Source organism: Panthera pardus, unplaced genomic scaffold (genome assembly GCF_024362965.1).
Source record: "Panthera pardus isolate Hobbes unplaced genomic scaffold, ASM2436296v1 HiC_scaffold_6, whole genome shotgun sequence".
Classification (NCBI taxonomy): Eukaryota; Metazoa; Chordata; class Mammalia; order Carnivora; family Felidae; genus Panthera; species Panthera pardus.
In genome coordinates, this window is record NW_026526991.1 from 127,074,013 (window position 1) to 127,100,567 (window position 26,555).

The window sequence follows — 26,555 nt, forward strand, 5'->3', positions numbered from 1 at the left end:
GGGTTCTGTGCTGACAGCTCACAGCCTGGAGCCTGTTTTGAATTCTATGTCTCCCTCTCTCTCTCTCTGCCACTCTCCCACTCTCTCTCTCTGTCTCTCTCTCCTTCAAAAATAAACACTAAAAAAAAAAAAAAAAAAAAAGAACATCAGACAAGTTTCAGGTTTAGTATGAGGCTACAGGTAAAATATCATTTGCTTACATTTTTTCCCTTAAGAATTCATCTTCCAAGAATTTCTGCTGTGGCTCCTTGACACACAGACCTGAATGTTTCTGTATAGAGATTTCATCAAGTAGTCTCCCTGAGGGAAATAGAGTTTATCAGGTCACTCCGGGTTCTAGTGAAAGGTGACAATGTATTAGTTTATTAATAAATCAGTGTTTATTGATAATTTGTTAATAGCCCACACTTCACTGTGTCAAGCATACTTCATGTAACTTTTCTCTCTAAACACTAATAAAAGTCTACACTGCCCCTCTTTTTGCTGGCAGAACCCTGGTTTTGTTCAGGTGTCAGAGTACGTGGGCTCATCCTCAGGGCTGGGGTCACCCTAGTGCAGGACCCCGTTCTGGGGTGTGAAAGCATGTCCCTGTCTGCTTTTGCTTCCTGATAAGTGGAAGGCACCGGGGGGAGAGGGAACCCTGTGGCCCGTTTCCTTCTTTTCTACTTGGACACTGTTGTGACAGCCCGTGCTCCAGTGATGACACTTTTGACTAGGAAGTGACAAAAGCCAACCCGCTGAGGGTTGAACCTCTGGAAGAAACCCCAGTTTTGGACAACACTGCCGAGCAGCTAAGCCCGGCCGGCCCCTGCTGCCTCCAGACTTCCTGTTCTTTGGGAAATGTAAACCCCTGCTTGTTTAAGCCACCGCTAGCCTAGTGTTCCAGTGTTCGCAGCCAAAAGCCTCCTTAACTGATGCTGCTGTCTTATCCCAGTTCTACATGTGAAAAAGGGAAGACTTCCCCAGGTGGGAACCCCTTTCTTGGGATTGCATGACTCCAAGTGGCAGAACTGGGTCTCGAACACAGATCCGGCCCCCAAACCCTTGGACTTAACCATGAATGGGTGCCTTTCCTCCAAGACAGGGCTTTGAAACTTTCTCAGAGATAGGTCTACCTGGAGCAAACCTGATCATAAATGAAGCTGTTTCCAAAGTGTTTGTGTCTGCCTCCCTTTTCTTTTCTTTTTTAATTTTTTAAATGTTTATTTTTGAGAGAGAGAGACACACACACACAGTGAGAGTGGGGGAGAGGCAGAGATTGAGGGAGACAGAATCTGAAGCAGGCTACAGGCTCGAGCTGTCAGCACAGAGACCGCAGGGCTCAAACCCAGGAACCGTGAGATCGTGACCTAAGCCGAAGTCGGAGGCTTAAGCAACTGAGCCACTCAGGCTCCCCTACTGCCTTCCTTTTCTTATAAAACCACCAATCCTATTGGAATAGGACCCCACCCTTAGGACCTCATTGAACCTTAATCACCTTTTAAAGTCCCTAACTCAAAACTACAGTCACGTTGGAGGTTAGGGCTTCAACATAAGAAGGTGAGGATGACACAGATCAGTCTATAGCACACAGCCATACGGTTTCTCTCTTTGGAGAAACCAAAGCTTCGAGAAGTCTCGCCAAGCCCACTGCTGGCAGGTTGTCTCTGAATCTAACACTTTGAAACCCAGCTGTGGTCCTGGCACCCGGACCTAGACCTGTGGAGCACCCCTCCTCAGATTGTTCAGCACTGATTTGAGAACCCCAGGATTTCAGAGCTCAGGGTAGCTAGCTGAGGGTTTGAAAGTGTTATCTTCTTAAAGAAAAGTCAGAATTGGGGGGCTTTTATTTCCAGCATTAATTTCCCACCTGGCCCATGGGTGTTGGGCATAGACCTTTAGAGCAGTCGGTCTCAGCTCGTCCCTGGGGAAGACAACATGGTCCATTCAGACAGAACCACGATCAGAGCTCAAGTACATTGTCAGAGTGGGAAAGTAGATGCGGTCCGGTCAGTCTCCACCATGTTTAGAAAATTTAGTACCGGACAGTGACCCCTAAATCCTTGAATCTGAGAGCCTGTTTCGTATCAAAATGGTTTATAGCCCCCCCCCCCACACACACACCCAAGCATTACACAGTATCATTCGGTAGAGAAAATATGTTGGTTATGTGAGTGTCCTAACCATTTACATTTAATCCCATTTTAGTAGCCGAAACCCTTTTTCTATAGGGCTGAAAATAACAGCAGGGAACATACAGGATTTCCTTGATTCTGCCCAGACACTACCATATCATAGGCCCACACTGATTATCAAACACATCCCCGTTTACGAAATATTAAGTGGAGCAGTAAAGCTACACCTTAAAATCAAAGAATACATTGGGCGCAAGTTTTTTCGGTCCACAGAGAATGTCTCTGCACATAGCTGTGCACTCTTGAGAACTCCACATATTACCTGCCCCACAACCCCAACACTGGCCACTGCTGATTTTCAAGTATCAGGTCAAAAGCTTTTCCCTCTTGCATGTGGAAGGCAGATCTATTTCATGGATAAAACTGCCCTATTTGGTGCTCCTTTTCCTTTCTTATTTTGGTGTGTGTGTGTGTGTGTCTGTCCTTCTGGGTATTGCTCAGCCCAGCCTTGCCTCAGGAGGGATATAGAGAAAAACCAGTGACCCCAGTCAACCTGGATGACAGATGGTGGCCTTGAACCCTGTAGGCTTCCCTCTCTCTCAGCTCCGTTTTTGAGGGTACTGTGCTCTGAATAACATCCTTTTCATTACTGCTCCCTCCTCCCTGAGAATACTGCATTGTTGACTCAGGTATAAATGACAGATTTCACAGTGGTCACTCAGAAGGACCTCTGACACCAGATGCTGTCTTAAGTCCCAGTTGTTGAGTAAGAATCTAAGGACACTGGCAGAGAATGAAAGAATTTCTCTGTATTACAAGTCAAGGTAAATAATAGAAGGTTAAATGAGTCAGAAGCTTGAGTCTAGTAGAAGATAAAAATGAACCTAACCTTGATTACCAATCTTAGGAATTTATTCCCACTTTCTCACTCACTTTTTAGTCTGTATCAGAGGGAAAGAAAGCAATACATCTCCATGTACATGCTTTTACGCCACCTCGATGGAAACAAAGATAAAAGTATTGTACTTTCAAGTTGTGATTCAAACAAGTTTAGCATTTTATGTTTCAAATCTCAACATTAGTGCTATATAGGTATATATACATCTTGTAAATGTTAAATGGCTTTTAAAATTTAATTATCTCCTTTGGCCCAAGTTTTGTTTTCCTTCTGTTTGAAAACCCTGATGAGGTACTTTAAGATCATGATTTTTGGTTTTTTGGCAACCAAAAAAAAAAAAAAAAACCCTTTCCATTAAGCAAATAGATTTCTTACAGCAGCATTTTTTAATGTAAGTTTATTCTCTTAAAATTTTTTTCTTTTTCCCTTTTGAGCCCCTTCACCCATTTCTCCCATCCCACCCCTGCTGCCTCCTGAAGTTACCAATCTCTTCTCAGTATGTATGAGCTTGTTTTGTTTGGCCTTTTTGTTTTCATTTTTATTTTTTTAATTTTTAATGTTTAGTTTTCTTGAGAGAGACAGAAACAGAGGGTGAACAGGGGAGGGGCAGAGAGAGAGGGAGACACAGAATCTGAAGCAGGCTTCAGGCTCCGAGCTGTCAGCACAGAGCCCAATGCAGGGGTCGAACCCACGAACCGCAAGATCATGACCTGAGCCAAAATGGGACGCTCAGCTGACTGAGCCACCCAGGTGCCCCTGTTTGTTTATATTTTAGATTCCATGTATAAAAGAGATCATGTGGTATTTGTCTTTCTTTGTCTGACTTATTTCATTTAGCATTATACTCTCAAGGCCCATCCATGTTGCAGATGGCAAGATTTCATTCTTTTTCGTGGCTGAGTAATATTCTCCTGTGTGTATGTGTGCGCACGTGTGCGTGTCTTGAATGTTCTATAAATGCATTGTGGCATTTTGTTAAATTTAGTGAGCTGTTCCAACAGAGTATAAATGAAAGTAAGGTTACTTGCTGTGGTAGTAAACCACCAAATGTTTCATAGATTGAACTTTTTGTAAATCAGTTGTTTAAGGTTTAAGAGATGCCAGCCCCAATCTTCTGATTCCTAGAGCAGCCTTGATGCCAGGAGTATTTATCAGCAGTAAGTGGCGAGCCAGGAGGTGATCGTGTCTCCTCTTTGATCACAAGACCAACTTCTAAAATCCAAGGTCAGAGGACATTTTCCATTTTTCTAGAGCTCTATTTCTCATTAAAAAGAGGAGGGGCTGCCGAAGAACCTTATTGCTGTTAAACCACTCCTCAAAAAGGTTCTGTAAAGAGAAACCTTAGTTTCACTGCAGCCAGAATAACAGAGTTGTAACATCTGGGTGAGTTTGTCTGTAGTGCCACGTTTAGGATTGGGAACACAAAGGAAAATCAGGAGCTGTAGGTCTGGGAGGAGGAATTCTGTGGCACAAGGTCTTTGGATGTTCCAGAGGCACATCTGAAAACTGGGCTAGTGAATCCAGTAGGAAGGCTGATGCCAACACCTTGAATGTTGAAATGGATCCCCAGGGAGCAGGGAAACAGTGACCAGGAGGTTGAGAAGCTATAGGGGAGAGAGTTTTAAAAGCATGAGTGGCCCCTGATCCCAGACCCCAGGAGCAGAGAGCCCCAGAGTGACACTGAATGGACAGATGTCCCCAGGACCCAGGGGTTAGGTGGGGTTAGGGGCGGTAAGAAGAGCAGCTGGGGGCTGCTGGGAGCAACGTTAGATGGTGACACGCAGCCTATCTCGTGGCGTCAGTGACGATAAAGTGAAAGCTGCTGTATGTGCATGAGGTCTGTGCTCAGCTCTGTGCTGGGGGTGTTGAGCAAGGTGGGGGGGTGTTGATCAGCTTGTTAGGACACCCCTTAATAGATCCTGTTCACCTTTTCTTACTGTAAGCACCCCAAGATCGCAAAGTGATTCCAAACTGTTCCTTCCTACCTAGACCCAGACCCAGGCAAATTAGCTGAAATTCATTGCTCTAAGCTGATCTGTTCCTCAGATGAACTTTGAGGAGACTTGTCAAGGAGATCAGGAGGAGGGAACAGACGGTGTCAGATCGTAGAGGATAAGCGAATAGAGCAGCTGGAATGCTCTGGACCTTCTGCAAGCCTGGGCCCTGAGTCCCTGGGACTTGATTTGTGTTCGAAAGCCTACATCTATGAGTTTGTTAATGACACTAGTTATTTCAGGTTGGTAAGTCCCGTCTAGCTCATGAAGACGTTGTACTTGAATCACCACTGCCACGCGGTAAGATTGGAAAACCCTTTACATATATATCATGCAAAAGAGAGCCTTGGACAAGCAGCCCTCATATCAGAATCTGCCCTTCTGTGGAAGAATGTGGCCCTATCTCTGCTGGAGGCAAACTGGCATTGGGAAGTATAAAAACTCTCTGGCTTAAAAGAGAGGAGGAGTAAAAGAGGAACTGCTGGGCATCACTGACTTTGAGGAAATGCCAGGTAAACTAAATATTATTTCTCATGCCCTAGAAAGGAAAATACCAGGTCGATGCTTGGTTATGTCTCTAAGAAGTCGAGTTTAAAATACAAATGCCTCGGGGCGCCTGGGTGGCTCAGTCGGTTGGGCGTCCAACTTCGGCTCAGGTCACGATCTCACGGTCCGTGAGTTCGAGCCCCGCATCGGGCTCTGGGCTGATGGCTCAGAGCCTGGAGCCTGCTTCCGATTCTGTGTCTCCCTCTCTCTCTGCCCCTCCCCCATTCATGCTCTGTCTCTCTCTGTCTCAAAAATAAATAAACATTAAAAAAAATTTTTTTAATACAAATGCCTCTAAATGCTAGTACTAGTTTTTAAGTTTTCTGGATAATTACACTTGAGTTCTTAAGTCTTAACTGTGTTTTTTAAAAATAAAAAATCAGTGCTGTTTTCAGCACATAGGAGCATATATTTGGTTTTTGCACATGGGATATTCCCAGTAATTTCCAACCAAAGCTTTGTGCCCGAAGTGGGTAAGACATGGCTGTAGAAGCTGGGAGTGTGGTGGAGTGTGTTTCTAGAGCTAACTTAAAATATTTAGGGGCGCCTGGGTGGCTCAGTTGGTTAAGACTCGGACTTTGGCTCAGGTCATGATTTTGCAACTCATGAGTTCAAGCCCTACATACGGCTCTCTGCTGTCAGCTCTGAGCCCACTTCAGATCCTCTGTCACCCTCTCTGCCTGTCCCCCACTCGAGCATGCTCGAAATAAACAAAATAAACATTAAGAAAAAAAATTTTAATTAAAAAAATATATTAAGATGTTGGTCATTCCATTCTTAGATTGTCCTTTTCTCTTATACAATGTACAAAGATTTCTCTGGTGTCTGCCTGCTCACTGTGATAGGCAGAAGATCCTTGTAGAACCGGGAAGGACAGGGTGATAGATATGGTGGAAAGTCCTTTGGAGTTGAGTTAGAAGACCAGAATCTTCCATCTCCTGGCTTTTTATTCCTGTGAACTTGAGGAACGTGCTCAACTTTTGCAGACCTCAGTTCCCTCACTTGCAGCACAGGGCTGACCACACCTCCCGGGCACCTGGGATGGTGCCACGTTCCATTGAGATCATGCGTGTGCGAGCATGCTATAGAGGCTTCTCATGCCAACACGGTTCTTCTTAATGAGTGCTTCTGGGACAGTGGTGGAGAAGGTTCATAAAAGACTGCCTGTGGGTGGCATTCACATGCGTGCCAGAGGGAATTTACTAAAAAGCTTTTGATTGGTAGCCTGCTTTTGTTTACTGTTTAGGGTGATCTGATTAATAATGGCTGAAAGAAGTCTTCGTGCTAATCTGTGGAATCTGAATATCTGTCGCGTCTCTTCCCTTCACTATATACATAGACGCCTTTCTCCTTTTTCCTCTTTCATTCCCTTTTGCCCTTCCGTCGCTCTTGAAGATGGTTTTGCATAACTGTAAAAGTATTAGGGAATCGTGATCTTGACAATATAGTGAAATAATTCAGTCCGGAATAGACCGAAGCTTATTGTTGATCTCAGCTGTCTCGGAGGAGGAAAATATTCACCAAGCAAATTAAAACACTCGTCAGTGTTCAGCCACCTGCGGTGCTGTCCTATGCGGTAAAGAAAATGCTTTTCTTAAATGCCTCCTGCAACAGGACTTCTTCAGGTTACAAGTAAAAAGAAACGCAATTCAAGGGCGCCTGGGTGGCTCAGTCGATTAAGCATTCAACTTTGGCTTAGGTCATGATCTCCGGGTTCGCGAGTTCAAGCCCCGCATGGGGCTTTGTGCTGTCAGCATGGAGCCCGCTTTGGATCCTCTGTCCCCCTCTCTCTGCCCCTCCTCTGCTTGTTCTCTCTCTCTCTCCCTCCCTCCCTCCCTCCCTCTCTCAAAAATAAATAAACATTAAAAAGAAAGAAGCACAACTTAAGGCTGGCTTCAGCAATGAACGGAGGATCACTTTATGAAACTAGAAAACCGAAAGGCACAGTGCTGGGGCCGCCAGACACTGATCTGGCTTAGCAATGCCGCTGAACGTCCTGGTTTCTTTTCTCCACCTGCTTTGCTTTTCTTGGTGTCAACCTGATTCTAAGGATCTCCCCTTGGGATCCTGCATGTGGCTTCTGGTGGGTCATAGCACCATCTGCACCACTGTCCCCAGCATCTCCAGAAGAAGCTCTGTCATTCGTGCTTACTGCTTCTGCTCAGGTCATGTGCCCAGGACAGAAATCGTGGGGGAGGAGAAGGGAAATGGGCTCTGCCAGTTGCCATAATCTGGATCATGGGTCTCAGCCCTGGAGCCAAATAGAATCTCCACAGGATGTTGGGGACTCCCCATCAACAGAGGTGTCCCTGCATTCCTTACCTATTCATTACGGATAGTCGGTCAGGATTCCTGTTGATAAACTCTTCATTATTAGTTCAAGTTAGTATATGTATTTTAAACTCAGAAATGAGTGTCTGTAAAAAATACACGCACGCGCGCGCACACACACACACACACACACACTGCACTTGGTTTTTTACATTGCTCTGTGCCCTCTAGCCAGATTCTCAGCCTTTCTGCCCACGTCATGCTTAAGGGTTTCCTTTCACCTGTGGTTGTAGCAGAATCTGGGCCACGGCCACAACCACGGGGACTTGCTGCTGCCGTGGCTTTGCCAGGGCTTCCTACTTATTGTGTGACCGAGGGCAGATTACTTAACCTCTGAGCCACAGGTTCTTTGTGAATTTTGTCCTCTTTACAAGGTTGTTTTGAATATTTTCTGAGCTGCAAGGACATGTGGTTTCTGATCTCCACCCTGATAAGTCAGAGGCCAAGTGCACTTCTGCCCTGGGGATGTCAGCTTCGGTAGATGCTAGAACCGCATATGGAGACTCTTGCCAAGGCCTGAGCTGTCTGAACAACAGGTTGCCAAATCCCTGGGGCTGGGTAGGGATTGGAGACAAAAATCGGTGAGGAAATCAAGGCAGCCGATGAAGAAAGAGTGATCACCTCGACCCAGCAGAGGCAGCCAGACTCCTATACTGCCACAGCCCAAGAAGACTGGAGCTCAGGCTAATTCTGATCCAGGAGCGGGTGGGGTGTGAAGAGGGGCAGCTCCAGCCTTTCTCACGGGGTATCGCTGTTCACATACTTAGAGCGTTACACTTCAGGGCACCTGCCTACTCCTGTTCAGAATATCCCAGTTTCTGATGAAAACCAATATGGTAAAACCTTGGTTTGCGAGCATAATTCGTTCCGGAAACAGGTTTGTAATCCAAAGCACTCATATATCAAAGCGATTTTCCCCGTAAAAAGTAATAGAAACTCAGATGATTCATTCCACAACCCAAAAACATTCACATAAAAGTGATTACATAAAAAAAAAAAAAAAAAAAAAAAAAAAAAAAAGGGGGCGCCTGGGTGGCGCAGTCGGTCGAGCGTCCGACTTCAGCCAGGTCACGATCTCGTGGTCCGCGAGTTCGAGCCCCGCGTCAGGCTCTGGGCTGATGGCTCGGAGCCTGGAGCCTGTTTCCGATTCTGTGTCTCCCTCTCTCTCTGCCCCTCCCCCGTTCATGCTCTGTCTCTCTCTGTCCCAAAAATAAATTAAAAAAAAAAAAAAAAAGTGATTACAGTACTGTACTATAATACAAAATCATAAAGAAAATACAAAATATAAAGAAAAATCAACAACCTGCACTTACCTTTGAAAACCTTCATGGCTGTTGTGAGGGAGACAAGAGAGCAGAGGGTTATTGTGTAGGACAACTTTCACTATCACTAACGGAATCACTGCTGTCTACTAGCTCAACGGAATCTTTTTCTTTTCGCGCAACTTTAACGAGGAACCTGTCCAATGACACTTGCTTTTGCCTCCTTTTGAAGATTTTGTGGAAACATGACATTGCGTTGTCATTAAACAGATTCATCGTTTGTGCTGCTAGAACCTCATTCGGGTGATGCTTTTCTACAAAATTTGCACCGTTTCCCACGTTTTACACCTCTCCCTAATCTCATTTGAAGCGAGGGATTCCTGCATCTTTTGTCCTCCTCCTCTGCAGACGAGATACAGATGTAGACTTCTTATAAAACCTTGAAATTTCGGCCACTCGCATCCCTCGATCGTGCTTCTCGATTTCCTTCTTAACTTCCACCATAATCATCTTCTTCTTAGCGCCTTTCTTTTCAACCTTTTTCTGCATGGGGGCCATTGTATATGCTCGCACGGATGTTGACTACAGTACTAATAAACTTGTCATATACCATATTTAACGTAACTGGCAATAAGGCAGCACAGGAAAGGGTGTATATCTGCAGGCAGCCTGACCTAGAATGAAGCAAAGCATTCCTAAGCCTCCTCTTGTATAGAAAAGCAAAGGACTGTCCCTCGGTGCTTTGGAGTGACAAAAAACACACTACTGCCAGTTGTGGGCGCCCTCCGACGTTCTGAAAAATCACTGATTTCTGCCAGACACTGCGGCCTGAGACGGAGCATCCAAGCATGGGAGACAATCACCCACAATCCTGCAGTGAGAGAGAGAGAGAGAGAGAGAGAGAGAACCATTGGCTCATTGCGACCATGTGACATCTGGCGTCATGTACTACTCATATTGCAAGACATCGCTCGTTTATCAAGTTAAAATTTATTAGAAATGTCTGCTTGTCTTGTGGAACACTCGCAAAACAAGTTAATCACCATCAAAGGTTTTACTGTAACGTAAAATTTATTTTTAAAAAGATTTTTTCTTATAGGTTATGAAAGTACTGATAGATTTAAGCAACGAGACAAGTTTCCCTACTGAGAAAGATAGAATGTCCAATTAAGTCATCTTTGCTATCCTCGTAGAAATAATAATAGTAGCTAAGAGCTGGTAAGCACTCAGCACATGGCAGGCCCTGTTCTAAGCATTGTGTGTGCATGGACTTGATATTCCCCTAACACCTGTGAGGTAAGTGGTCTGGGACAGAGAGGTAGCGGCCTCCAGGCTATTTAGCTAGCAAGGAGCAAAGCTGGGAACTAAACCCATCTCTTCTGGTTCCAGAGTCTTTGACCAGCACCCCACACCACTTCCTAGTGATTTGATCTCCGTTAATTTTGTGTTTCAGGGGAACGCTTCATCTGAAATTTAGAGCTCGTATCGATTTTTGATGGGTACTCGAGGGAAGAGGGAGACAGTTAATCATTTCGAATGCATTGTTGCCACATTTTAGTGGTGAAAAACCACCAGGTGTGGCTGTGTCCTCCTGCCCCCAAAAAACCAAGAAGAGCTAGAAGCTGTCACTCCCACCAGAGGTAGCCATGTGAGACTTATTTTTAATTACTCACTGAGCCTATTTCAACAAACCAACTGTGAACACAGTAGTGGGTTACAGGAGAGGCAGGGGGAAGACACAGGACTCCAGTCGATATATACAAGGTTGTTCACAGAACATAAAATAGAAGAATCTCAACTTTTACAACTGATAAATCAGAGGACACTTAGAGTGAAAGGCGATTCTTTTACTGAACAGTTCATCGTAGATTTCCTCATCCTGGGTGCCCTCCGAGTGCTTACAGGGAGGATGTGACCTGGATGTGCTTCATCTGCATGAGGTTGAAGACAGAAACATAGTTTATAAGTAGGAGTCTGAGGTAATAATGGTTTAAAACTGAATATGAGAAGAGAGAATGATGGGATTGTCCAAGCAATTTCTCTTTACCTTTTAGGACTCATCTTCAAGTGGGTCAGAGTAAAACAGCACTTACCCTCGGTCGTCACATGCTGCATCCGCCCCTGCCGTTCCCCCAGAGGTGGCATTTTGGCCCAGTCAGGAGGGAAGGTGAGCATGTGCTTTGGAGACAAAGAAATAGGTTCTGAGTTCTGAGGTTTCGCAAGTCTTAAAGCCTAATTCTGGGGCTGCCTGGGTGGCTCAGTCAGTTAAGCATCCGACTTGATTTCAGCTCAGGTCATGATCTTGCAGTTCATGGGTTGGAGCCCCAATCGGGCTCTGTGCTAAACAGCTTGGAGCCTGGAACCTGCTTCAGATTCTGTGTCTCCCTCTCTCTCTGCCCCTCCCCTGCTCACACTCTGCCTCTCTCTCTCTCAAAGATAAATAAACGTTAAAAAAAAAAAAAAAAAGCTTGGGCACCTGGGTGGCTCAGTCGGTTAAATGTCTGACTTCGGCTCAGGTCATGATCTCACGGTTTGTGAGTTCGAGGCCCACATCAGGCTCTGTGCTGATGGCTCGGAGCCTGGAGCCTGCTTCGGATTCCGTGCCTCCCTCTGTCTCTGCCCCTCCCCCTCTCACACTCTGTCTGTCTCTCTCTCTCTCTCAAAGATAAATAAACATAAAAAAAAAAAAAAAAAAAAAGCTTGGGCACTTGGGTGGCTCAGTCGGTTAAGCGTCTGACTTCGGCTCAGGTCATGATCTCAACGGTTTGTGAGTTCGAGCCCCACATCGGGCTCTGTGCTGATGGCTCGGAGCCTGGAGCCTGCTTCGGATTCCATGCCTCCCTCTCTCTCTGCCCCTCCCCTCTCATGCTCTGTCTCTCTCTCTCAAAATAAAGCTTAAAAAAAAATAGAACTAAAAAAGCTTAATTCTGCCAGAGAACACAGCAAGCTTTAAGAAACCCAGAGTCCCAGCAGAACAGAAGCAGACTGGAGGAGAGTTAGAGGCATAGCACATGACACATCTGTCTAATGATCCGTAACTACCAGGAGTCAAGTGGGTAGAACCCGAGCATAGATCAGAAGTGGCTGAGGTGCACAGTGTCAGGGGCAGAAGGGCCTGGAGGCAGGGGGCAGAGAGGGTGGAACTGAGCCAGGCCTGGACGGGTGGTGGGGTTTGGGCGGACAGAGCTGAGAGGAGAGGCCGGGAGAAGGGCTGGGGCGAAGGCACAGCCGCATGCTGGGGACAGTCAGGGGTCTGAAGTAGGGTTGGAAGGATGGAGTACAAGAGAGGAGCCGGGATGAGGCTGGCTGGGTCTGTGAGCCACAAGATGCAGCTGAGATGCACAAGCCCAGTTAACTGCTGCCCCCACGGACAAGTCTGGAGCAGAAAGGCGAGCTGGCAAGACCTCTTGAAAGAAAGAGGCATTTACCTTAGGAGGCAGGTGGTTGTCCTCCGCTTACCTGGAGGCGGAGCTGGGTGTCGTGAGCACTCCAGGCTGGCCGGGTCACCGGCGCCCACACGTGGAACGCGGGCTTGGTGCCGTGCACGGCTGGTGGGTGCAGGGCCAGCGGGTGCACGGTTAGCAGATGCACGGCCGGCGGACCCCCTGAGCCTGCCACACAGCCCTGCCCTGGATGCCGAGGGCTTGTTTAGAGACGTCCTCTCTCCCATTGGCATCGCCAGTTCTTGCTGGCCGGTAGCTGATTTTCATTCAAGATTCCATTAGCCACAGAAGCGCAGAAGGAAAGTTCCCTTTCTGTGAGACTGAAGCTCTGGAAAGATTCGGCTAAGGCCAGCCACTGAAGAAAGGTGTGGATGGAATAACAGCCCTAAGAGTGGAAGGTCGTGAGGGACCGGAAGGATTCGGGGGCGGGTTGCTTTTCAGGTGTGAACTCTTCAGGTTCTCTCTGCGTTAAAATGAAACCGGAAATCACCGACCGTGCCCTCTGTGTGTAGACTTTGCAAGAAAGGTGCCGCGGGACTGCGTCAGAGAAGGAGGACAGGGGAGGAGAGCGCCTCTTACTCAGATGTACCCGGCTTGCTCCTGCCACTTACGGGTCATCAGCCCCTGTGTGTGCTGTGCCCCTGCCATGTCTCCGGTCTTAGCGCTTTCGTCGCTCTTCCATTTTGTTCTGGGTCCTCGGGTACAGGGAACAGGTGCGGGGGGGGGGAGGCATCAGTACAGATGCTTCTGCTCAGAGAGTGACTACAAGTGGGAGGGCCTCTAGTTAGCCCAGGTTGCTCTGCCTGCGATTTGTTATTAAACCCGTGACGAAATCATGCTTCCTATCATGACAGCACGGATCCGGATGGGCTGATTCGGTTTTTTTTGTGTGTGTGGTTTTTTTCGTGGGCTCTTTTCTCTCAGCCTTGCATCTGAGGCTCGAAGAGACACCGGCGGTTAAGTAGATGTTCAGATCGTCGCTAGGAGACCTCTTCGCCGTTCCGCGGGTAGATGGGTGTGACGTGAGTCAAACCACCACTGGAAACAGACAGTGAGTCCGAGCCGGGCATGCGTGATAGACGGATAGTGCATGAGGCCGCCCGAAATGTTTTAGCGCCCGGCAGAGATGGTGATTGCCAGAGATACGATTAAATGTGGAATATTAGCATTATGTTATGCCCTGGGAATAAAATACATTCGATGGCGATATATAAAGAATGTTTCCCCCAAGGAGGATAAGAGGGTGAACCTCTTAAAAAATGTATCCTCAGATGGGCGCCTGGGTGGTTCAGTCGGTTAAGTGTCCAGCTTCAGCTCAGGTCACAACCTCGTGGTTTGTGAGTTCGAGCCCCGCATCGGGCTCTGTGCTGAGAGCTCAGAGCCTGGAGCCTGCTTCGAATTCTGTGTCTTCCCCTCTCTTCCCTCCCCCACTCATTCTCTGTCTCTGTCTCTCTCTCAAAAATAAATAAACATTTGGGGCGCCTGGGTGGCTCAGTCAGTTGAGCGTCCGACTTTGGCTCAGGTCATGATCTCAGGGCTGGTGGGTTCGAGCCCTGCGTCAGGCTCTGTGCTGACAGCTTGGAGCCTGCTTCCGATTCTGTGTCTCCCTTTCTCTCTGCCCCTAACCCACTCTCATTCTGTCTCTGTCTCTCTCAAAAATAAATAAACATTAACAAAATTTTTTTAAAAGATAAACATTAAAAAAAAGTTTCTTTAATGTATCCTTGGAGGACTGGGGGAGGATCTGGGCTGCACGGGGATGGTCTCCCGTGCCTGCTTGCGTGGACTGCCTCTCTACTTAAATAACTTCATCTTCCCTGAAGAAGAGATGGAGAAGAAGAGTGGGGTCTCAGTTGGGCATAGGCCAAGTCGCTGCCTGGGCGTTAAACTCCCTGTTAATCAAATCAGACATGATGCATGCCAGTTTCCATCTCGAATATTGCACATTTTGGGGTGGAGATTAGGACTCAGGTTTATCTTGCAGTCACTCATTTCACTGGCCACCTATTTATGGGTTTCAAGAATTCTAACTAAAAGTTATGTGGTGGCACTCTTGGAAAACTGATTAACCACCAGCCCTCTCGTTTTTGATGCCCCACTTTGAATTGGTTTCCACTCTGTGTGGATTTTTTCACCATGGTGTATTTTTAGTGGTACTGAATGTAGAAGCTTTTCCTGGCAAGTAGATAGATACTGGTTTTAAAGTGTTTGCACTGGGGGTGCCTGGCTGGCTCAGTCAGTACAGCATAGGACTCTTTTTTTTTTTTCTTTTTTTAAGTATTTATTTTGGGAGAGAGACAGCGCAAGTGGAGTAAGGACAGAGAGAGAGGAGAGAGAGAATCCCAAGCAGGCCCCGCAATGTCAGCGCAGAGCCTGATGCAGGGCTCGAACTCATGAACTGTCAGATCATGACCTAAGCCAAAACCAAGAGTTGAAGGCTTAACCAACGAGCCACTCAGGTGCCCCAAGCATAGGACTCTTGATCCCAGGGTCATGAGTTCAGGCCCCACATTGGGCGTGAGCCTACAGAAAGGAAGAAAGTAAGGAAGGGAGGAAAAGAAGAAGAGAGAAAGGAAGGAAGGGGGGGGAGGAAAGGAAGGAAGGAAGGAAGGAGGGAAGAGAAGGAAGGAAGGAAGGAAGGAAGGAAGGAAGGAAGGAAGGAAGGAAGGAAGGAAGGAAGAGTTTGCACTGTGTTTAAAGATTTTTATAATTGTTGAAACTAGACAAGATGCTGAATCACACTGGAATCCTAATACCGTGTTCTTTTCTCCCAACTATATTATCCCCCACTTACTTTAAGTAAAATCACAACATGTAGGGTAGAAGATACTGTGGTTCCTTTGACAAGATTATATTGATTGTGGAGGTATATGCTTTGGGTTATTTCAGCCTGATACTGTTATGCATCTGAATCCTATGGTTTGCTCTCTTTTTTCTAATTCTCTCTGACCCACCAAATAAATTTATGATTATAAGTTGGCTTCTTGGACACCTGGGTGGCTCAGTTGGTTGAGCGTCCAACTCTTTGTTTCAGCTCAGGTCACGATCTCACGGCTCCATGCGTTCAAGCCCCACAGTCAGGCTCTTCACTGGGAGTGCGGACCTTCCTGGTATTCTCTGTCTCTCCCTCTCTCTCTCTCTGCCCCTCCCCCACTTGTGCTGTCTCTGTGTCTCTCAAAATGAATACATAAACTTAAAACAAACTAAGTTGGTTTCTTGGGCTGGCCTAGCTTTCAGGGGAGAGAAGGTACCACTTATCCAATGAGAGTATTGCCATCTTATAGAGAGGTAGTAGTACTTCCTACTGCAAAGGAAGACTTTGGCACTTTGTTTCCATACTTCAGTCCGTCAGCCTGGTAAAGGTGAGTCCATCTGGGCGCGGGGTCTCCGCCAGGGCTGTAGACCAGACCTGGACATTGACACGCATTTCCCAGGATGACCCCAGTCCATGAGACTGCTTACTGGGCAGCTTATTTGCTACTCCTGGAAGAGCTCTGTCATCCTCACGCTTCTCATTTGAAACATTAATAGTTTCTATTAAACAGTTTGGGTAACGGATTAACAGTGTCAACTAAGGATCAGCGCATTTGAATGAGTGCTGCCTCCTATTGGCGGTAACTTAAAGGGAATCAGCCATATCTCCACCAGGGAAAAGTCAGGTGCGTGGAAGAGCTTTCACCTCAAAGCTATCTCCTTTAAATCCACAGTTTATGTTATCTAACAGGGGTGGAACGTGATACAAAAAAAAATAAAAATAAAAGAAGAATCATCTTTTTTCTTTAATGCTCTTAAGTAAGACTAGTCTGAGTGTTGGAAAGCATTCTGGAAAAGAAAACCTGGTAGCGAACCAAATAGAAATCTCTTGGCAGCTGACTCCCTCTCTCCAGATGTATTCAGTTATTGAACAGCTGTCAAAGAAAGCAAAGCATTATTTGTCCATTTAGAACAATTTCAGAAAGCTCTCTTTAACCCCCAGTGGTATTTTTCTGCAGCCTTCTAATCTCTGCGAAGGTTTTAAAAGATCTAACAACCCATGCTTGTATCAGGCCTGAGGTTACCACTGGAGCATAAAGAGAAGCAGTTAGTGTTCATGGGAAAGGAATTATAACCGCTAGAGTTTTTAGTTCCTGCAAAATTTTGCACCATGGCACATAAACATATATAGCTGTGTTGGCTCGGGGTCAACAACAATATCTACTCTTTGTTTCTCCACTATATGATAAATAAGGTAAGATAAAAATCAGAGCTCTATGTATTCCTCGCATAACTATGGAGCTGGAAACAACTATATGGTCAACTTCTGTTCTAAACATTTCATCTTACAGTGGGACTGAGTCTGTGTAGTTTTATGAGCTCATAATGATACAAAATACAGTCAACATGATCTTTCTTTTTGACTTGAAGTACAAACCGTTCAGATTTTGAAGCATCAACTTTTTTCTCTCTCTCTCTCGGTTTTCGTTAAAGTGGGTTTCTGGCTGGGAATGCTGGTATTTGACTATATTGAGATTTTAGACTTAGAGAAATGCAAAATGTTTGTGTTTGGGTTTCCCTTTGTGGTTTCATGGTTGCCCCAAAAAAGTATTTTAAGTGAAAGTTGTATAAAATTATACAACTATTTGACTGTGAAACTGGGTTATAGTTTTAGTGGGGAAAAATTTTAAAACAAACCTAGCTTCTAAAGGCTCGAGGCTGAAACCGTGGCTTTCTCAGTGTGCAGTGTTAGTTAAGGTGACACGGAGAAGTGCCCTTTTAGGAACGTGAGTGAAGAGTTTGTGTCTTAAGATGCCTGGACACAAGTGAGGGTTTATTTTCATTAAAAATCACAGCCGGGTTTCCTCCGGAGTTCCGGATCACCCTCCTTTTCCTAAGCAGAAACTGTCATACAGGAAAATTGTATGAGTTACCTTATCATTTATTGAAAGCATTTAGTATTATATTTTGAGTATTTAAAAAGGGTATATGTTATCTGGATTACCTTTGCAAAATAGCAAACTTGAACATGTAAGGAAATTCTTTTGTATGGTGGCCACAAAATTATTAAATGTAAAATAAATCATCGCGATGCCGACAGTGATGTGGCTTTGAATGCCAACATCAACAGAAAATTCTGCTCACAGGGGCGCCTGGGTGGCTCAGTCGGTTAAACGTCCGACTTCGGCTCAGGTCATGATCTCACGGTTCGTGAGTTCGAGCCCCGCGTCAGGCTCTGTGCTGACAGCTCAGAGCCTGGAGCCTGCTTCAGATTCTGTGTCTTCCTCTCTCTCTGACCCTCCCTCGTTCATGCTCTGTCTCTCTCTGTCTCAAAAATAAATAAACATTTAAAAAAAAAAAAAACTCTGCTTACACACCACCACCGTTAAACTCACTTTTCACATACATTATCTAGAAACTGTTTGATTTAGACAAGTTCATTAGACATTGGCTGAATTGCCTGCACACTTCATAACTTTCAGTGATCATTTTCAGTACATCCCACGTGTATCATTGTATTCTAACTACTTAGCTGGGACTAGCAGATGACGATTTCTTATGGGCGTAATTGCTGTATGGTCTAAAATGGTCTAATATAAAAAGTGGAAGTATTTTCACCTGCTGTTTTCATTTCTTTAATTAAAAGGCTACAGATGGTGAAGAGTGTTATTAAAAATTGTTGTACCTGTCCTGTGCCTGCCTTGAGTGCGTGGATTAAGGGATTGTTTTTGCTTTGGTTGGTTTTCTCCACTCCCACTCTACTTTTTTAAAAAAGATTTCTTCCCCATATGTGTCCAAAATCCCTAGGGGCGCCTGGGTGGCGCAGTCGGTTAAGCGTCCGACTTCAGCCAGGTCACGATCTCGCGGTCCGTGAGTTCGAGCCCCGCGTCAGGCTCTGGGCTGATGGCTCGGAGCCTGGAGCCTGTTTCCGATTCTGTGTCTCCCTCTCTCTCTGCCCCTCCCCCGTTCATGCTCTGTCTCTCTCTGTCCCAAAAATAAATAAAAAACGTTGAAAAAAAAATTAAAAAAAAAAAAAAAAAAACAAAATCCCTGACCGTGTCTTAATTTTTCATGAGGGAGGAGGGACGAGTCTCTTTACTCTGGCAGTGACCACGGGCTTCCTGTTGGAATGACCAGGTGAGAGGAAAGAGAGACAGAGATTCTGTGACTCCGCTCTATGTATATGCCATCCACAGGCTTGGATGTGGAAATGAGCACTTGCGCTGTACCTCCAGATGTCTCTTCACTGTCCTCCTGAGCCCAGACATGATGCCACACGTCACCCCTCCCGGTTGTTCTCTGAACACCTTGATGGTCTTTGTGACAGCAAAGCGCAGGGAGGAGCAGATGTCTCGCCGAAGACCGCGTGATTTGTGTCTCTCTCCCTTTGTTTCCTCTGAAGCCTTTACCCTTCATGAACCACTGAGAGGCTTCTGAATTTCCCTCTTGTGGCTGACAAAATCAGATGTCATGCCATTCCCAGGTATGGTTTGGGACTGCTTCAGCTTGAGCAATAGAGACAGTACAGGCGTGATCCCCAAATAGTTGGGGTTTCTGCACCCCCGGTATGGTCCAGGGTGCTGTGCTCCCACATCAGCCACAATGCAGATCCCCGGAGAGTCTCAAAGGGATGGGAAAAGGATTAAGATGTTAAGCACACTCAAAGGATCTGAAGGAGATAAAACTAAGCACACTCTTCCACAGGAACAGTAAGACTGCATATGCCTCAAAACTACTAAGCCAAGTTGACATTCTGCAGCCCCTGGGAGAAACCAGTTTCAACGCTTGACAGGGCACTTGACCAGAAATTCCCATCCCCTAGGGCCCAAGGGGGAGCATCTTGGGTGACACGGGCTGCATGGAAGAAGGTGAGTGGATTTCTCTGCAAGAGGCTGGAGTTAACTGCCTTCTCTCTGTTTTATCCTGCTACCCAGAGATACGCACTCAGTTTCTTGACCCTTCTCCATGTGGCTGTGGGACTTGGTCACTGATATGAGTAGCTGCTCTCATCCCAGGAGGGCCGAGCTGAGCCCCAGCTCCTTCTGATCCTTTTCCTCTTCCAGACTCATTTGCTCTGGGCATTCCCGGGGAGGAGTCCCCAGCTCCCAGCATCCTCCCTAACAACCAGTATAATCATGTCACTTCCTGGAAAGTTCCAGTGCCCCACCACTGATATCATTGGCTTGCGCACCTCTTTGTATACCCCTGGCAGTAAAATGGAGCATGTGCCCCTGACCTGTGTGTATTTACTTATAAATGATGTCGTATGTCTCTGTATAAACCGTTCCTACAACCTGGTTTCTTTTTTTAGATTGAAATGTATGGAAGTGGTTTTCATGTTTCCCTTTAGTGACCATTGGCTTATAGGAGAACCAGACCTTGTCGATGGCATTAGGATCCTCTGTTGCTGACTGCTGCCCCACCTCCCTGGCCACACGGTTTCGCTTTGCCATCTGTCTCCAGATAGTCCACGTGGCCCCCGCTCAGGCCTTCCCGGCCCTGCCTGTCAGGCCCCATCTCCACACCTTTCTTTGTCCACACGCCGCATTTTGTCCTCTGTCCACATCCTTGAACCTTAAGGGCCTGTTTTTCTGCCCTACACAACTGTCGACACCTTCTGATTCTTCGCCAGCTCCCCCAGCAGGTATCTGTTTAGACAACACTCCCGCTAGACCCCAAGGATTTCAGACGTTGGTTGGATGTTTGTGTCACCCAAACCTGCTTCAGGACCCAGATGGACAGACCCTCATTTCTTTTACATCGTGTCAGAGAATACACGAGTGTGTCTATGAAATAAAAAGTAGAATTGCCTGTCGAAAAGTACATGCACTTGTGACTTGGATGGATGTTGCCAGATTGCCCTCGGAGGGGTTGTGCTAATTCACGTTTCCACCAGGAATGAGTGTTCAGTGGCCATTTCGACACAGTTACGCCAACACAGCGTGTCATCAAACTTTGCCATTTTTGCCAGTCAGATCGGTAAACAAAAGTGGTACCAGACAGATGTAGCTCTTCCTGTGACTCTGCTTAAACCTTCGCCCTTGTTGAGGATTGGAAAAGCAGGTTACTGTGTCTTAAGAGTAAAAAGGGCCCGTGTGGGTGGAGTTTCCCTCCTGTATCAGTCACTAAGTCAGCTTCTGGAAGGCTGGTCCTAAAAGCTGGGATGGCTTCTCAGAATTAGGGGAGCCAAACGCAGTGCACCACCGACAGAGATGCTCTCTTGTAAGAGCAGGGCCACTAGAAACCCTTCGCTTAACGTGAAGTAACTTCGAGGTCGGAAGGACACCAAAGCGTGTCCTTCCAGCACATGGAGAACGAGAAAGGAAGCCACCCTCCAGGATGATGCCTGTGGTCCAGACACAGCCTAGACGGCCTAAATAGAAAGTACAGCTTCTCAATAAACCAAGGAATGCTAGTAGATGATGCACCAGAGTCCTCGTAGCATTATTTACAGTCATGAAAAACCGGAAGCAACCGACAGGTCCAAAATAGGGGATAATTATACGACATATCCCTACAGGGGAGTGATATGTAATCTTTAACATACGTTTTTAGGGACAAGGGAGAAGATGTCTGTATGCTAAATTTAAGTAAAAAAATGTAAAAAATGCTCATGTAATATAACCATCTTGCTATGTAAGGAAAAAGTGGCAGAAAATCCAAACCAACACAGAAACCTGAGAGGAGGTATGCCAGAATGTCAGACCTTGTTGCCTCTGGAAGATGGAGTTTGGTTGTTCTTTGGTTTTTTTGTGTGTGTGTGCTTCTTTATTTTTTTTCTATATTAATTTCCTACCTTACACTAAACCTCAGCCCTCTCCAGCCCCTACTTGTCACCACAAAAAAGGACATCAGCCCTCCTTAAGGCCTTGGGAATAAGGAAGGCACCAGATTTGTCCCAGGGAGATAGGGATGGGTTGCCAGTGGGCTCAAGGGCTCAGCAATCCTGATTAGTTAGAACCTTTCAGTGGAGAGGAGTGTTTCCTGAGACCTTTGTGAATAAATCCGTGTTTACAGATGTACCAGGTCTATTAGAATCATGGGATAATGTGGTCTTCACGGGAGATTTCCCCACGGCTCTGTCGCATGCACCCTCTGGGTGGTAGAGAAATTCAGTCACCGGGAAGGCAGCTCAGCCATTTCTTATAATGATGATGATGATGATGACAGACTACCAGCTGACGTGTGGAAGGCTAGCCGGGTGCCAGACCCGAATCTCCGTGCTCTGCACTTACCCCACCGTATGCTTCACACACCAAGTACACTGTCTTAGGTACTACTGTTGTCCCCATTTTGCAGATGGAACAGTGAGACAGAGAGAGATTAGATAACTCACCCAGACACACAGCTAGTAGCTGCAGAGTAGAAGCCCTTTCTGCCCCTCTTTGTTAGATGGATCCAGTGATCAGCACGGGCCGGAGGACGAGGAAACTTGGGCAGGTAACAGAAACGTTCTATATCTACAGGCACAGTGGTGGTGGCTCCATGGGTACGTTTGTCAGAATTCAACCAGCTGCACCCTTAAGACGAATGGCCTTTTTGCATCTAAATTATACCTCTATCAAGTCAATTTTTATTTGTTTTTTTAATGTTTTATTTACTTTTGAGAGACAGAGCATAAGTGGAGGAAGGGCAGAGAGAGACACAGAATCCGAAGCAGTCTCCAGGCTCTGAGCTGTCAGCACAGAGCCCAACATGGGGCTCGAACTCACAGAGTGTGAGATCATGACCTGAGCTGAAGTCAAAGGCTTAACCAATGGAGCCACCCAGGTGCCCCCATCAAGTCAGTTTTTAAAAGAAAAAGGCTTAAGCATGACCTCTTTCTCTCATTCCGAACTAAAGTCTAAGAACGTACCATTATGATATGAGGAAAGGCGAGGCCAATCCACGGTACCAGATGGAGCTGCTTCAGCCTCTTTCCCGCTGCTGCGGCCATGTGGGCCTGGGGGTGGGGCGGTCGTGGCAGGTTGCTTCTGTCCTGTGTCACCTGGGATCCTTAGGGAGGAGACAGCCTGGGACCAGGTGCTTCCTTCCCTTCCCCCAAGCTCGTGGGAAGGTGGGCCATTGGGGGCCTTGCTCCCTCTCTGTGGGGTTGGGATGAAACGGCCTTGATCTGCCCCAGGGACCAGGAGGAATGCCAGAGTTCCTTGAACTCTTCCCCCAGAAGAACTCACTCAACACACAGAGAACTCCCTGCTACGTTAAGCCTGTGGTGTTGGGTAGTCGGCCAGATGGGCCGACACCCCAGATGAATTACGGTTTTCCCCACATTGCCGGCCTTAAAAGGATTTGCAAATAGGCAAAACTACAAACGTTAAAATCTGCAAGTGCCCAGGTCTACTGTGTGTTTTAAAAACTGAACATTCAGGTAATCAGCTAAATTAAAGAATTTTTTTAATTATTTTTTTAATATTTATTTTTGAGAGAGAGAGAGAGCATGAGTACCAGAGGGACAGAGAGAGGGGGAGACACAGAATCGGAAGCAGGCTCCAGGCTCTGAGCTGTCAGCACAGAGCCCGACATAGGGCGCGAACCCACGAACTGTGAGATTATGACCTGAGCTGAAGTCGGACGCCCAGCCAACTTAGCCACGCAGGCGCCCCTAAATTAAAGAATTGTAAACCAGACCAAGTGAATTTCTCTTCTCTTTGGTTTTTTTCACTGATAATGTCAAGATCTGAGTAAAGATGATGGCAGGCATTCAGGCCTATGTTTTTATACCATTGTATGTGGCCTCCTGTTTTGAAATCCTTTCCAATCATAGGGTGGCGGTTTGCCCTACCATATACCGTATGATCAGACTCTTGGCATCCCACCCCTCCACATCATCGGTTTTGGCACTGGAAGCTGGCTTCTCTGGGTCTGATCAGGGAAGCACATTGTCAACAGGAAATATCTGCCAGCATGACAGGGAAGATGTCGGGAAAGCTAATGGAGGAGGAGTCCGATCCCCCTGCCCCTCCCCACCGCTGCGTTGGTTGCGTTCAGCCCCGTGGACCAAGGATATGGGACAGGAGTGGTTCCTATTTGCTCGGAGTGTGGACTCAATGAAGTTCTGCTCTGTTCTGGCAGGACATGAGTCGCCCTCTTTGAGGAACGTGGGGGCTTGCTTTTCTCAGATCACATACACCTGCAGATCTGAGGTGGCCTCCATAATACATAACAATTTTATTTTTTTCCAAATTCAGGATAATAATGTGAATAGTGAATGGAGTTCTCTGCCCAGAAGGGCTGTATGTTTCTATACCCTTGAAGTGTTTATTTATGCACCTTAATTTTTCTTTTGGTGTGGATGTGCTTTATTTTTAAAGGTGTTTTAAAGATGGTCAGTTTCTGGGGCACCTGGGGGGCTCAGGCAGTTAGGCGTCTGGCTCCTGATTTCGGCTCAGGTCATGATCTCACTGTTTGTGGGGATCAAGCCTCAAGTCAGGCTCTGTGCTGACAGCATGGGGCCTGCTTAGGATTCTGTCTCCTTCTGTCTGCCCCTCCCCTGCTCGCTCACTCTCCCCCTCAAAAACAAATACACATTTAAAAAATTAAAACGGTCAGTTCCTTTATTATAATGGACATTTGTGAAAGTGTATCTGATTGGTTTAGGGGCAGTCTACGGTGTGGATGTTGTTGTCATCTCCAGATTCTTGCTAGGCTGGGTCCTCAGGAGAGAGGCTGAATGTTAATCTTTGACTCCCGAGGTCCTCAGTAGGGTGGTGAGGAGAGAGAAGTTACAGAGAGGAAAATCTTAGGTCAGGACAAGGGAGAATTTTCTCCTCTCCGGGGCTGTGCGGTCATGGAATGGGCCGCTGCCCAGGCAGGGACACGCTAGGCGCATTTCAGCCACGGGTGCTGGAGCTCTCGCTCCTAATGCTGCTGGCATCTCCTGGCCCCCCCGTTCTCTAGCTGCCGAGACCTGGGAAGAAGAGAAAGTGGTGCTGCAAAGCAGTGAGGGGGAGCTCTTCCTGCTGTTCCTGGCAGGAACACCAAACGCGTGTCCACAGAGGAAGAGACACATTCTAATCAAGTGCCGTTAGACTCCAGGACTCCCTGGGGCCAATTCCCTGGACCGGCGCTCTGTCCCTGGCATGTGGGGAGCTCCAGAGCCCACGCCAGAGTGAAATCAGTGCTCTGCTCCTTCGTCAAGAACCTCTCCCTCGAAAATGGAAAAGTGCTGAACTCAGAACAGTAGTTGATATACATTCTGGTGCCTTTTTTTTTTTTTTAAGTACCATTTCAACTTGCAGCGGGCACTTGTGCGGACCTCTGCCTGCGTGGCTCAGCATCCAGGCGTGGAGGGCCAGGGGGTGCCTCTGGGAAGGTAGAGCTCCGGGTCAGTCGCTCTCCCCAGCCTCGCCCCGCTGGCTCCAACCAGAGCAGAACCCATGTGTTCATTGTTTCAGCAGAGTGTTTTAAAGAAGGGGTTCTCAGACCAAAAAAGATTCAATACCTCCCCTACATAAGAGCGGACTAGTTTTGGGGCGCCTGGGTGGCTCAGTCGGTTGGGCGGCCGACTTCGGCTCAGGTCATGATCTTGCGGTCCGTGAGTTCTAGCCCCGCGTCAGGCTCTGTGCTGACAGCTCAGAGCCTGGAGCCTGCTTCACATTCTGTGTCTCCCTCTCTCTGACCCTCCCCTGTTCATGCTCTGTCTCTCCCTGTCTCAAAAATAAATAAACGTTAAAAAAAAATTAAAAAAAAAAAAAAAAAGAGCGGACTAGTTTTATAGCTCAGCAAGCAAGGTGGCAGTGAGAGCTTTGGGGTGAGGGTGACGCGTCCGTAAGAGCATCACCTGCATTTTTTGCCTGCTGCTTTGAAACTTGGAGCAAGCTTTCTTTCCCGGTTTTCTTTCAAGTACGCTTTTCTAAGCAGGGTGCTCTCCTTTTATTGGTGACCTTCTGATCTGGTCAGATCTGAAAGGCGGTGTCTGGGGCTTGAATGGCAGGCGTTTGTTTGGTGTGACAGAAAGTGCACCAGACTTAGCAGATGTGAGCCTAGATTTCAGTCTGTGCCCCGCCACAACAGTGTTGTAGAACTTAGTTAAGGGAAGTCCCAGAATGAGTGGCGATTAAGCCATATTTACTACTCATTTTTAATGGTTAGAGGGAGATCACATCTATTTAAAGGAGGGAACAAAAGCCTTTGCACAGAGAAGGCAAAGGCTACTTCATGCAGACTGGAGACTTTATATGCCATTACCTGCTTGTGCAGCTGTGGGTCCAAAATAATTAAAAGGGAATATGGGTTCAATTTTCTTTCTCCCTTCTCCCTCCATTCCAATGCGTCGACGTGTTAAATGCAAATGGAAAATTTTGAAACGATGCATTGAGGTTATACCTGTGCTGCAGAAAGCCTGCACATATCCCATATTGTGCTTATAAAAATGCAAAAGTGTGCTCAGACTTCTACACTAATGCTTCCACAGAGTGGCCCATTTTTGGAAAGGAAGGCAACAGTTGGAAACATGTATTGTTGGGAGGAACGGGGAGAACCAAGTGAGCTGTAACTGTATGAAAAGCAGAGACAAGGCTTCCAACAGAAGTATGTCGGGGGGCCCTCCCTCCAGCCCTCCCTTCCTGCAACCCTCGGGCCTCCTATGCCCAGTGCTTCCGGGCTCTACTTCTCCTTTGGGACTTGTCTACCCACCCTTGTCCCGATGGTAAAGGTCCATCCTGCTTTCCAGGCACAGGGAGGTGGAGAGGGAGGGAGTAAATCTCCGGAGGATCAATGCTTAGATCCTACAGATCTTCTACAAGAAGAAAGTTTTGTTTTGGAAACAGGCCAGTTGGGGGCAGTTTTCAGTATAGGGCTGTGGCTGACAGAGTCTGCTTCTCTGCAGAGCTAGCTGGAGCGGGTCACAGCACACTGCACTGCTATCCAAAGACCAGACCCTTTTGCCTCTCGACTGCCGTTTTTAGGGCATTTTTAAACATTTTAGGTCACGCTTCCCTTTACTATAAATCATGGACATTGCCTGTTCTATATCATGGGGTTACTTCTAAGAT

General features: G+C 46.8%; 1 protein-coding gene across 1 annotated transcript in view; it reads left to right on the plus strand.

The window, feature by feature from the left end:
• Positions 1-26,555, plus strand: part of FAM171A1 (family with sequence similarity 171 member A1) — a 134,789-nt gene that overhangs the window by 27,026 nt on the left and 81,208 nt on the right. The window lies entirely within an intron of this gene.